General features: G+C 36.5%; 1 pseudogene; it reads left to right on the forward strand.

Moving 5' to 3' along the window:
* Nucleotides 1–660: 660 nt before the first annotated feature.
* On the forward strand, nt 661–7766 carry LOC132546933 (chitin synthase chs-1-like; annotated as a pseudogene).
* Nucleotides 7767–10273: the final 2507 nt, after the last annotated feature.

Consider the following 10273-nt stretch of genomic DNA (forward strand, 5'->3'; position numbering starts at 1 on the left):
ACACTTCCAAGCATATATTTGTAGTTAGAGACATGCCGTCTGTTTACAAATAACGACCTTTATCCTAATGTGGACAAGTGTCCTAAATGGTAATGTAATTTGTACCATCATATACGCGGTTTGTAAGACGTGAATATTTTGTTGCCAGAAAGATTCCTACTTCACCAACATCTACTATCAAAGGGTGTGCTCCTAAATATGGCTGATTCGGCGATAGCAGGTAGCACTTAGAACGGTGTTTCTAGAGATATGTAGGGTAACAATGGCTTTCAGAGTGATGTTGGATGTTATCTAGATTGTACAAAAGTAAATAATACCAGCGTTTAAGTATCGCGAGGATATTTTCTTTTTATTTGTGCTTCAATACGAAGTTAGATATGTCGGATACTTGTTGTTTTGCCTAGTGGCTTTGTCTTTACTTGTATGGTTGTGTCGGACAACCTATCAAGGTCCATTTTAAGTTCTATGTCTGCTATCTCTTACTCTCGTAAATAAGTACAGAACAGATGGAAGTTGCAGTGGTTGAAATTTGAATATACATTTGTATCAGAACAATTTACAACACAGATTTCTATCCGAATGGAACAAAGATGAAACCTATCAAGGAATTGTTCTTAACCTTGACGAAACAAATAATGTACTTTTTATATTGATCTGAAGATGGCGGCCGGCACAGACATAAACATGGGTCGCATAAACGGAGGGTATGATGATGAGGACACGGGTGATCGTCAGAGAAATACATCTTCCAATGGTAGCAAACTTGGGTAAGTCAGTGTACTTCCGGTGTCCCTGTGATGTTGTTCGCAAGAGTTATACGTCTTTCTAATGGTACACGTAGTGATCTTTGGCAAGTAAAGTATTTCGCGGGTCTCCTGGCCATAGGATGGCTTCTACAAAATATCCCCTCCGATGGTAGAGACTTTGAGTATGCAAAGTTCCTCTGTAAATTTCTTTGATGTTGAGTTTATTAAATAGTTTATCAAACAGTTTCCTGTTTAAAGCGCGAGAAGCACGGATGAAAAATATAGAATATATATTCCGTCAATCTCGTGAAAATAGGTCACTTTTTACGGGAAGTCACTAAAATTTCCCTTTATTACATTTTCAAGGAAAATAAATTAGAAAAAGGCGATCATAGCTTAAAATAAATAGGTCATCGAAATATACTAACACGTCAGTCGGGTATTGTGATGTTGTCACGCGTGACAAGACCAGTTGAACTGGCCGCTTTACACTATCATTCTATACTGCTGTCTGGAAAGAATACAAAATATTTTTGAAATACCGAATTAGTGTAAATTGGAAAATTTTGACGGAAAATCAATTTATTCAACCTTCGCTTCATATGCTTTCAGTACCTTGACAAGAAAATATTGTTCTCATTGGGAAAAATATAAAACATATATCATCTGCGGAAATGTTTTTATCAAATGGACAAATTCCTGTACTTCATTTGCAGAAATGTAATATACATATATTCTTATTTCACATCGGATTTTATGACACGGATCTTTTATTTCATTTTCATTTTTTAAAAAGTTAAAAGTTTCATAAAATTTGATATGATATGAAAAACTTTTCTAAGATACTTTTCACCACATAATCCAGAGAAGTTCGATTTTGGCTATTTTTTAAATCAAATGGAGTTAGCCATTTTGTTGTGCCAGTTTGAATTTATAACGTAACGCCACAGTCCATATTTTGACATCAAAATTGATTTTTAAATGACGAAGTGAATGTCGTATGCTCCAGACATTACACATGAAGTTATTTCATTGCACGTTGAAAGGGATGCTAGCACAAATAAACACTTCTCATAGGTAATAATATCAAACTCTGTTAGTTACGACATACATGTAGATAAGGATGCTAGCACTCGTTGTGGCATACAGGATCCACATAATCTTCAGACGTTGTGAACGTATCTGAAAGGTCTGACATCGTAGCATGAAAAATCTTTCTGTTTTTTGTTAAACGATTTTGGAAAAAAGAGTAACGATAGGAAAAAAAAGATATTGAGATTTGTAATCTTTCCTTTTAGCAAAAGTAATTTTCCAAGTATAGTAGTGTGTACTATAAAATAGATATCGGCATGTCAGTATTTCATACCTGTCTGTCTATAGGGATATGGAAGACATCAAACCGGTATGGAACGTGTTCCGGAAGCAGAATTTCGGACCGGATACAAGTATCTTCACTCATTTTGGGCGGAATCTACTGAAGGCTGTAAAGATTTTGACTTATCTTTTCATGTGCTTATTTATGTTTGCGGGTGTAATAGCCGCGAGGGGTTCGCTACAGATACTCGTCACACAATTGTACAACGAAATCAGACAAGGCAATGTCAGGAAGGACGTAAGTTCAATTATTAATGCCATTATCATATGTAAAATATCACTTTAAGATCCCCACATGTGGAGACACGTCACTGTTCTTATAAAGTTGTAATTCAAACCTGAAGTGCAAATTATACTGAAAATGTACAGATAAATGATATGTCACGTGTTGACAGAGAACTGATTAATGATATGTCACGTGTTTACAGAGAACTGATTAATAATATGTCACGTGTTGACATAGAACTGATTAATGCTATGTCACGTGTTGACAGAGAACTGATTAATGATATATCACGTGTTGACTAAGCACTGATTAATGATATGTCACGTGTTGACAGAGAACTGATTAATGCTATGTCACGTGTTGACAGAGAACTGATTAATGATATGTCACGTGTTTACAGAGAACTGATTAATAATATGTCACGTGTTGACATAGAACTGATTAATGCTATGTCACGTGTTGACAGAGAACTGATTAATGATATATCACGTGTTGACTAAGAACTGATTAATGATATGTCACGTGTTGACAGAGAACTGATTAATGCTATGTCACGTGTTGACAGAGAACTGATTAATGCTATGTCACGTGTTGACAGAGAACTGATTAATGATATGTCACGTGTTGACAGAGAACCGTGATGGAGGATGCCATTTCTTGGCTACTGATAATGATAATTGGCATCCCAGATTTACTCAAGGCTGTCCTGAGCATGCTCAGCTTCCTGTTTGGGGACCGGATCTTACCACGGACAAAATGTCTCCAGTTCATTCTCGTAAGTCATGTCAATACCTGCTTAGTGTACCCTTTCACTACAATGACAATAATCAGTACAAAAAATCTATGAAAAATTAATAAAAAAAAACAAATAAACAAACTTCAGTAACAAAATGAAAATCATTGTGATCCGATTTGTGAAATTAATAATATTCCTCCAAAGGCGTAAAAAGATTATTTCTTTTTAAACGCAGATTCAAGTTAAGGAGGTATTGCACGTTATAGGGCTATGTGGCCTCGTGTTCCGAGTGATGCCCTTCCTAGGACCCGTTGAGACTTCCGCTATCTTAGCAGCCATACCCGGCATTCCTACAATAGTCCAAGCTATTTTTATCCGGAATGCCCACAGGTCAAGGACGACGATCAGGTTGATAGTCACAATAATAGCTGCTTTGTTATTATTGGTGGCAGTTGCAGTCATGTGCATTCTTAATGCCGGAAGAGGAAGTAATTCGACTGGGGATATAGAATTAATTCTGTGGATCATTGTATCGTGTGTTTTTCTCTCACTTAGGTGGGTAGAGACGTATGTTACGCGAGCAAAACAGGACACAGAAGAGAGGTACAGAAAGGGACTAGCTTCCTCTCATGATGATGGCGACGCGTTTAATTTTCTGGTGTCGTCTGGTCTGCGACTAATTGTGTCCTACATCCTTCTATCACAGTACTTCTGTCGCGGCATTCGGGGCATCGAAACGACATTCTCTATGTTTAGAAACATCGATCATTCCAACAATGGGACAATACCATCCCCCCCGTCAAATTGTTCGCCATCCAACACCACTGCATGTCCTACACCCTACCCCTACACTGTGTGGCTCCCGTGGGAGGTATTGCCTTCGTTCTTTGTACATTTCTTCTCCTCTGCAGTGGTTTATCACCTAGCCGTCACTGCTTGCAAATTGTGCATGCAGCGGGTGTGTTTCACAATCCCTCTGGTGATTGCATCGCCTGTCTACGTCATCGCCACGCTTGTATCGCTTGAGGCAGGACTGGATTGGTCTCGTACCATGTTTGATGGTAACCGTCCTCAAGCGTCCTACTCCATATACGTAGCACTTGTTGTCTTTTTATTGGCCTGGCTAGCCCAAGTGTGGACGTGTCGACAGACATGGCACGAACCAACAGAACGACTTTGCTTCTTAAACAAGTAAACACAATAAAACATTATTCTGAGTTTACATCTAGTACACGATTGATCTCTGTCATATGATGGAATAACTGAATATTGTAATTGCAGCCATAAGTCTTGGAGAATATTTCCTTATATCTGAAGTCTCCGGTTATACAAAACTTATAACGATACTATACTTAATAATTTTACTTTGTAGAACATACCATATTAGCTTGTGTTATCGGCCAGTCACGTCTTGTTTGAGAAATAGCTATTTCATATAAGTAACAATTTATTATTTTTTTTTTAAAGTTCAGCTCGAGATAAGTGTAAGATCATTGGAAATAATTTTCTTTCAGACTTTTTGTGACACCACATTACTGCAGTCCCGTCCTTGACCTATCACTGCTGCACAGTAGACGGCGCATGCGCCCTGTAAACATGACCAGTAGTCAAAGAGCAGCCTCCACCAGTAAGATCTACATCTGTGCCACCATGTGGCATGAGAACCGAGTGGAGATGAAGCAGATCCTCAGCTCCTTATACCGGTAGATAAAACATGTAAACAAAATCGAATCAATTACAAAATTAACAAAATTAAGATTTTTCATGTTTCCATATAAAAATGATTCATATTCCCAATACATATTCAGAGTAAAATAATCCTATATGTCGTCTGCCTATGTTTAACATTAAGATAACTTAGTATTTAAAAAGTGAGTGTTTGACATGTATTATTTTACTTTACCTATATCACTGAAAATCTTCACTAATGTTTTCGTTCACAGTCTTGATATGGATCAGTTTTCCAGACGGAAATCTAAGGAAGATTTCAAGGCTGTAGATCCAGATTACTACGAGTTCGAAGGTACCATTTATCATCACAATCTTGCTGAAACCTTGGATATAGCTGATGTTGTGTTAAGAGATACATTACGTGTACAAAAGAGACGCGATTGAATGTCCTCGCCAGTTTAAATACAAATTTGGAATTAGAAAAAAGATAACAGCATTAAACTGCATCATACAGCTGTTTCGTCCTTCAAAGTAAGACAACTTATTTATTTCTATCTATCATTTTTCAGGTCACGTGCCATTCGACGACGCCATGACAACGAAAGACAATAAGAGAGTTCCGAACGATTTTGTTGAACAATTGATTGAGGTCATGGATGAAGCTGGAAGGTTTGACCTATTGTCCTGAAATTCAAAGATTTTTCTTTTTTTTTTCTGTTGTCTTTTCACAATTTCTTATTGAGTCAGAATCGACCGGCGACCTATTTACAACTGGAATAAAGATAAACGTTTCCATCGGTAAACCTGCTGAAAATTTGGGTTTACTTAATTTATTCATAGAGATTACATGGTCAGTGTCTTAAATAGAAAGACAAAAATGTGCCTAATAACACACGTCAAAATAATTAGTCTTTGCGGAAATATTGTTCCACACTTTTAAAAGTAATTCTGTTGTATAAATGCACGTGCTACAATACAATTGTTTTCCGTAATTGCTGGAATACAGTCAAAACATATGTGGTAGGTGTATTCCGGAAATGGCAGCGCAGTTGCAGGATAAATAGTATATTCTTTGTTCTGTGGTATGTTCTACGTTTGCCACACTTTTCTGTGGTCGATCTTCTGTTAAACATGACGTGCGTCTCAAGAACAATAGAATATTTTATCGTTACGGTTCATTACTCGGGGGAACGATCTGACTCTCTGCTGGCCAACAAGACTAAACTTATCGAAAACAACAAAAAATAACAACATGTCAACCTAATCATAATTTAAACTCAAATTTGATCAAACTAGGGTAAAATATAAACAAAAGAAATATTTACACGGAGACTCATAAAAAGTACAGAAATGTGAACGTCTTCTGTTTCATCCTCGACACCCGCCATGTAAATCTTGGTCAGTCCAAGTAAGTAATGTCACGTTCTCAAATGAGAACACAGTAAACAAGGAAGAACCTATCAAACATGCCAAATACCTTAACTAAAGATGTATCAGTGATCGATTGCTTGTAATAAGAGATAATTGTCCATTTTATATGCCCACCATCATTAGAAATAAAGAACACAACTCTTCTACACCATCCACTTATCTCGATCTTCTTCTACTCAATCCACTTACCTCGATATTCTTCTACATCATCCACTTACCTCGATCTTCTACTCAATCCACTTATCTCGATATTCTTCTACACTATCCACTTACCTCGATCTTCTACACCATCCACTTACCTCAATCTTCTACTCAATCCACTTACCTCGATCTTCTACTCAATCCACTTATCTCGATCTTCTACTCAATCCACTTACCTCGATCTTCTACTCAATCCACTTACCTCGATCTTCTACACCATCCACTTACCTCGATCTTCTACTCAATCCACTTATCTCGATCTTCTACTCAATCCACTTACCTCGATCTTCTACTCAATCCACTTACCTCGATCTTCTACACCATCCACTTACCTCAATCTTCTACTCAATCCACTTACCTCGATCTTCTACACCATCCACTTACCTCAATCTTCTACTCAATCCACTTACCTCGATCTTCTACTCAATCCACTTACCTCGATCTTCTACTCAATCCACTTATCTCGATCTTCTACTCAATCCACTTACCTCGATCTTCTACTCAATCCACTTACCTCGATCTTCTACTCAATCCACTTACCTCGATCTTCTACACCATCCACTTACCTCGATCTTCTACTCAATCCACTTATCTCGATCTTCTACTCAATTCACTTACCTCGATCTTCTACTCAATCCACTTACCTCGATCTTCTACTCAATCCACTTACCTCGATCTTCTACACCATCCACTTACCTCGATCTTCTACACCATCCACTTACCTCGATCTTCTACTCAATCCACTTATCTCGATATTCTTCTACATCATCCACTTACCTCAATCTTCTTCTACTCAATCCACTTATCTCGATCTTCATGTTGCATTTTATCAGATATCACATTCATTCGAATCGTGGCACATTTCAGAATATACACAGATTCATGTTCTGACGTTCCTTTGAAACGGTAAGATAAAATAAAACGTTCAGACATGAATTGGTCTTATAACAATTCAATGCTGCTTCTGATGGTATGCCCGGTATAAGAAAGTGAATTTTATTTTTTATCCTTGAAAAATCAGGACTATTCACCAAACATTTCACAATCTTCATACTAAAGTGTTCATATTTCATAGAATATATACATCAATATAATATGTAATAAAATTAATGTGTATGGCATTCAACCAATAATGATGTATCATTCTGTCTTTAAAAATACATGCCATAGGCGTGCATCACAATTCCAATTTCAGGTGGCTTGATGATTGTTGTCTGTGAATTTCAGTGTTGTCCATGGAAGAAACATCAGTCTGGGATCACCCGAGCGTGTTATCACGCCTTACGGCGGGAGACTGGTGTGGATCCTTCCTGGCGGAAACAAACTCATCGTTCATCTCAAGGACAAAGATAAAATACGACACAAGAAGCGATGGTCTCAGGTAAGCTTGTTAGGACACGTGTTCTTAACAATTCGGTAGTGTTAAGGACGGTGACACATTCTCAGACTTAGATTTTAACGCACATAGAAACAAGTTGGTCTAAATCTATGTAAGATCAAAATGTTTAAAGATTAGAAATGCTTTTTTTTTTCTTTAAATATAATACAGTATAAATAATCATTGAATAGAAGCTATGCATTTTTATAAGATATAGACGTAACTTTGCAGATAATGATGTGCTGTAGACACATTTTGTAGAAAACAGTGATATAGGGAGATTTTTATAGATTATAGAGTTCTAGAGATAGTGATGTTCTTGGGACACATTTTGTAGATAATTATGCTCTAGGGACATATTTTGTAAATAGTGATGTTCTTGGGACACATTTTGTAGATAATTATGCTCTAGGGACATATTTTGTAAATAGTGATGTTCTTGGGACACATTTTGTAGATAATTATGCTCTAGGGACATATTTTGTAAATAGTGATGTTCTTGGGACACATTTTGTAGATAATTATGCTCTAGGGACATATTTTGTAAATAGTGATGTTCTTGGGACACATTTTGTAGATAATGATGCTCTAGGGACACATTTTGTAAATGATGATAATTATGCTCTAGGGACATATTTTGTAAGAAAATGATGCTCTTGGGACACATTTTGTAGATAATTATGCTCTAGGGACATATTTTGTAAATAGTGATGTTCTTGGGACACATTTTGTAGATAATTATGCTCTAGGGACATATTTTGTAAATAGTGATGTTCTTGGGACACATTTTGTAGATAATTATGCTCTAGGGACATATTTTGTAAATAGTGATGTTCTTGGGACACATTTTGTAGATAATTATGCTAGGGACATATTTTGTAAATAGTAGGGACATATAATTATGCTCTAGGGACATATTTTGTAAATAGTGATGTTCTTGGGACACATTTTGTAGATAATTATGCTCTAGGGACATATTTTGTAAATAGTGATGTTCTTGGGACACATTTTGTAGATAATTATGCTCTAGGGACATATTTTGTAAATAGTGATGTTCTTGGGACACATTTTGTAGATAATCATGCTCTAGGGACATATTTTGTAGATAATGATGCTCTAGGGACACATTTTGTAGATAATGATGCTCTAGGGACACATTTTGTAGATAATAATGCTCTAGGGACACATTTAGCAGATTATGATGTTCTAGGGACACATTTTGTAGATAATGATGCTCTATGGACACATTTAGTAGATAATGATGCTCTAGGGACACATTTTGTAGATAAAGATACTCTATGGCACATTTTGTAGATAATGATGTTCTAGGGACACATTTTGTAGATAATGATGCTCTAGGGACACATTTTGTAGATAATGATGCTCTAGGGACACATTTTGTAAATAATGATGTTCCTGGGACACATTTTGTAGATAACGATGCTCTAGGGACATGTTTTGTAGATAATGATGCTCTAGGGACACATTTTGTAGATAATAATGCTCTAGGGACACATTTTGTAGATAAAATGCTCTAGGGACACATAGATTATGATGTTCTAGGGACACATTTTGCAGTTAATGATGCTCTATGGACACATTTCGTAGATAATGATGCTCTAGGGACATATTTTGTAGATAATGATGCTCTAGGGACACATCATGGGATACATTTTGTAGATAATGATGCTCTAGGGACACATTTTGTAGATAAGAATGCTCTAGGGACACATTTCGCAGATTATGATGTTCTAGGGACACATTTTGTAGATAATGATGGTCTAGGGACATATTTTGTAGATAATGATGTTCTTGGGACACATTTTGTAGATAATGATGCTGTAGGGACACATTTTGGAGGTAATGATGCTCTAGGGACACATTTTGTAGATAATGATGCTGTAGGGACACATTTTGTAGGTAATGATGTTCCCGGGACACATTTTTTAAATAATGATGCTCTAGGGACACATTTTGTAGATAATGATGCTCTAGGGATACATTTTGTAGATAAAGATAGGGATACATTTCGTAAATGCTCTTTGGACACATGATGTTCTAGGGACACATTTTGTAGAAAATGATCCTCTAGGGACACATTTCGTAGATAATGATGCTCTAGGGACACATTTCGTAGATAATGATGCTCTAGAGACATATTTTGTAGATAATGATGCTCTAGGGACACATTTTGTAAATAGTGATGTTCTTGGGACACATTTTGTAGATAATTATGCTCTAGGGACATATTTTGTAAATAGTGATGTTCTTGGGACACATTTTGTAGATAATTATGCTCTAGGGACATATTTTGTAAATAGTGATGTTCTTGGGACACATTTTTGATAATTGTATGCTCTAGGGACATATTTTGTAAATAGTGATGCTCTAGGGACACATTTTGTAGATAATTATGCTCTAGGGACATATTTTGTAAATAGTGATGTTCTTGGGACACATTTTGTAGATAATGATGCTAGGGACATATTTTGTAAATTGGACACATTTTG

Source organism: Ylistrum balloti, unplaced genomic scaffold (assembly GCF_031769215.1).
Source record: "Ylistrum balloti isolate Yb309-2 unplaced genomic scaffold, AGI_CSIRO_Ybal_v1 Utg369922, whole genome shotgun sequence".
NCBI classification, from domain to species: Eukaryota; Metazoa; Mollusca; class Bivalvia; order Pectinida; family Pectinidae; genus Ylistrum; species Ylistrum balloti.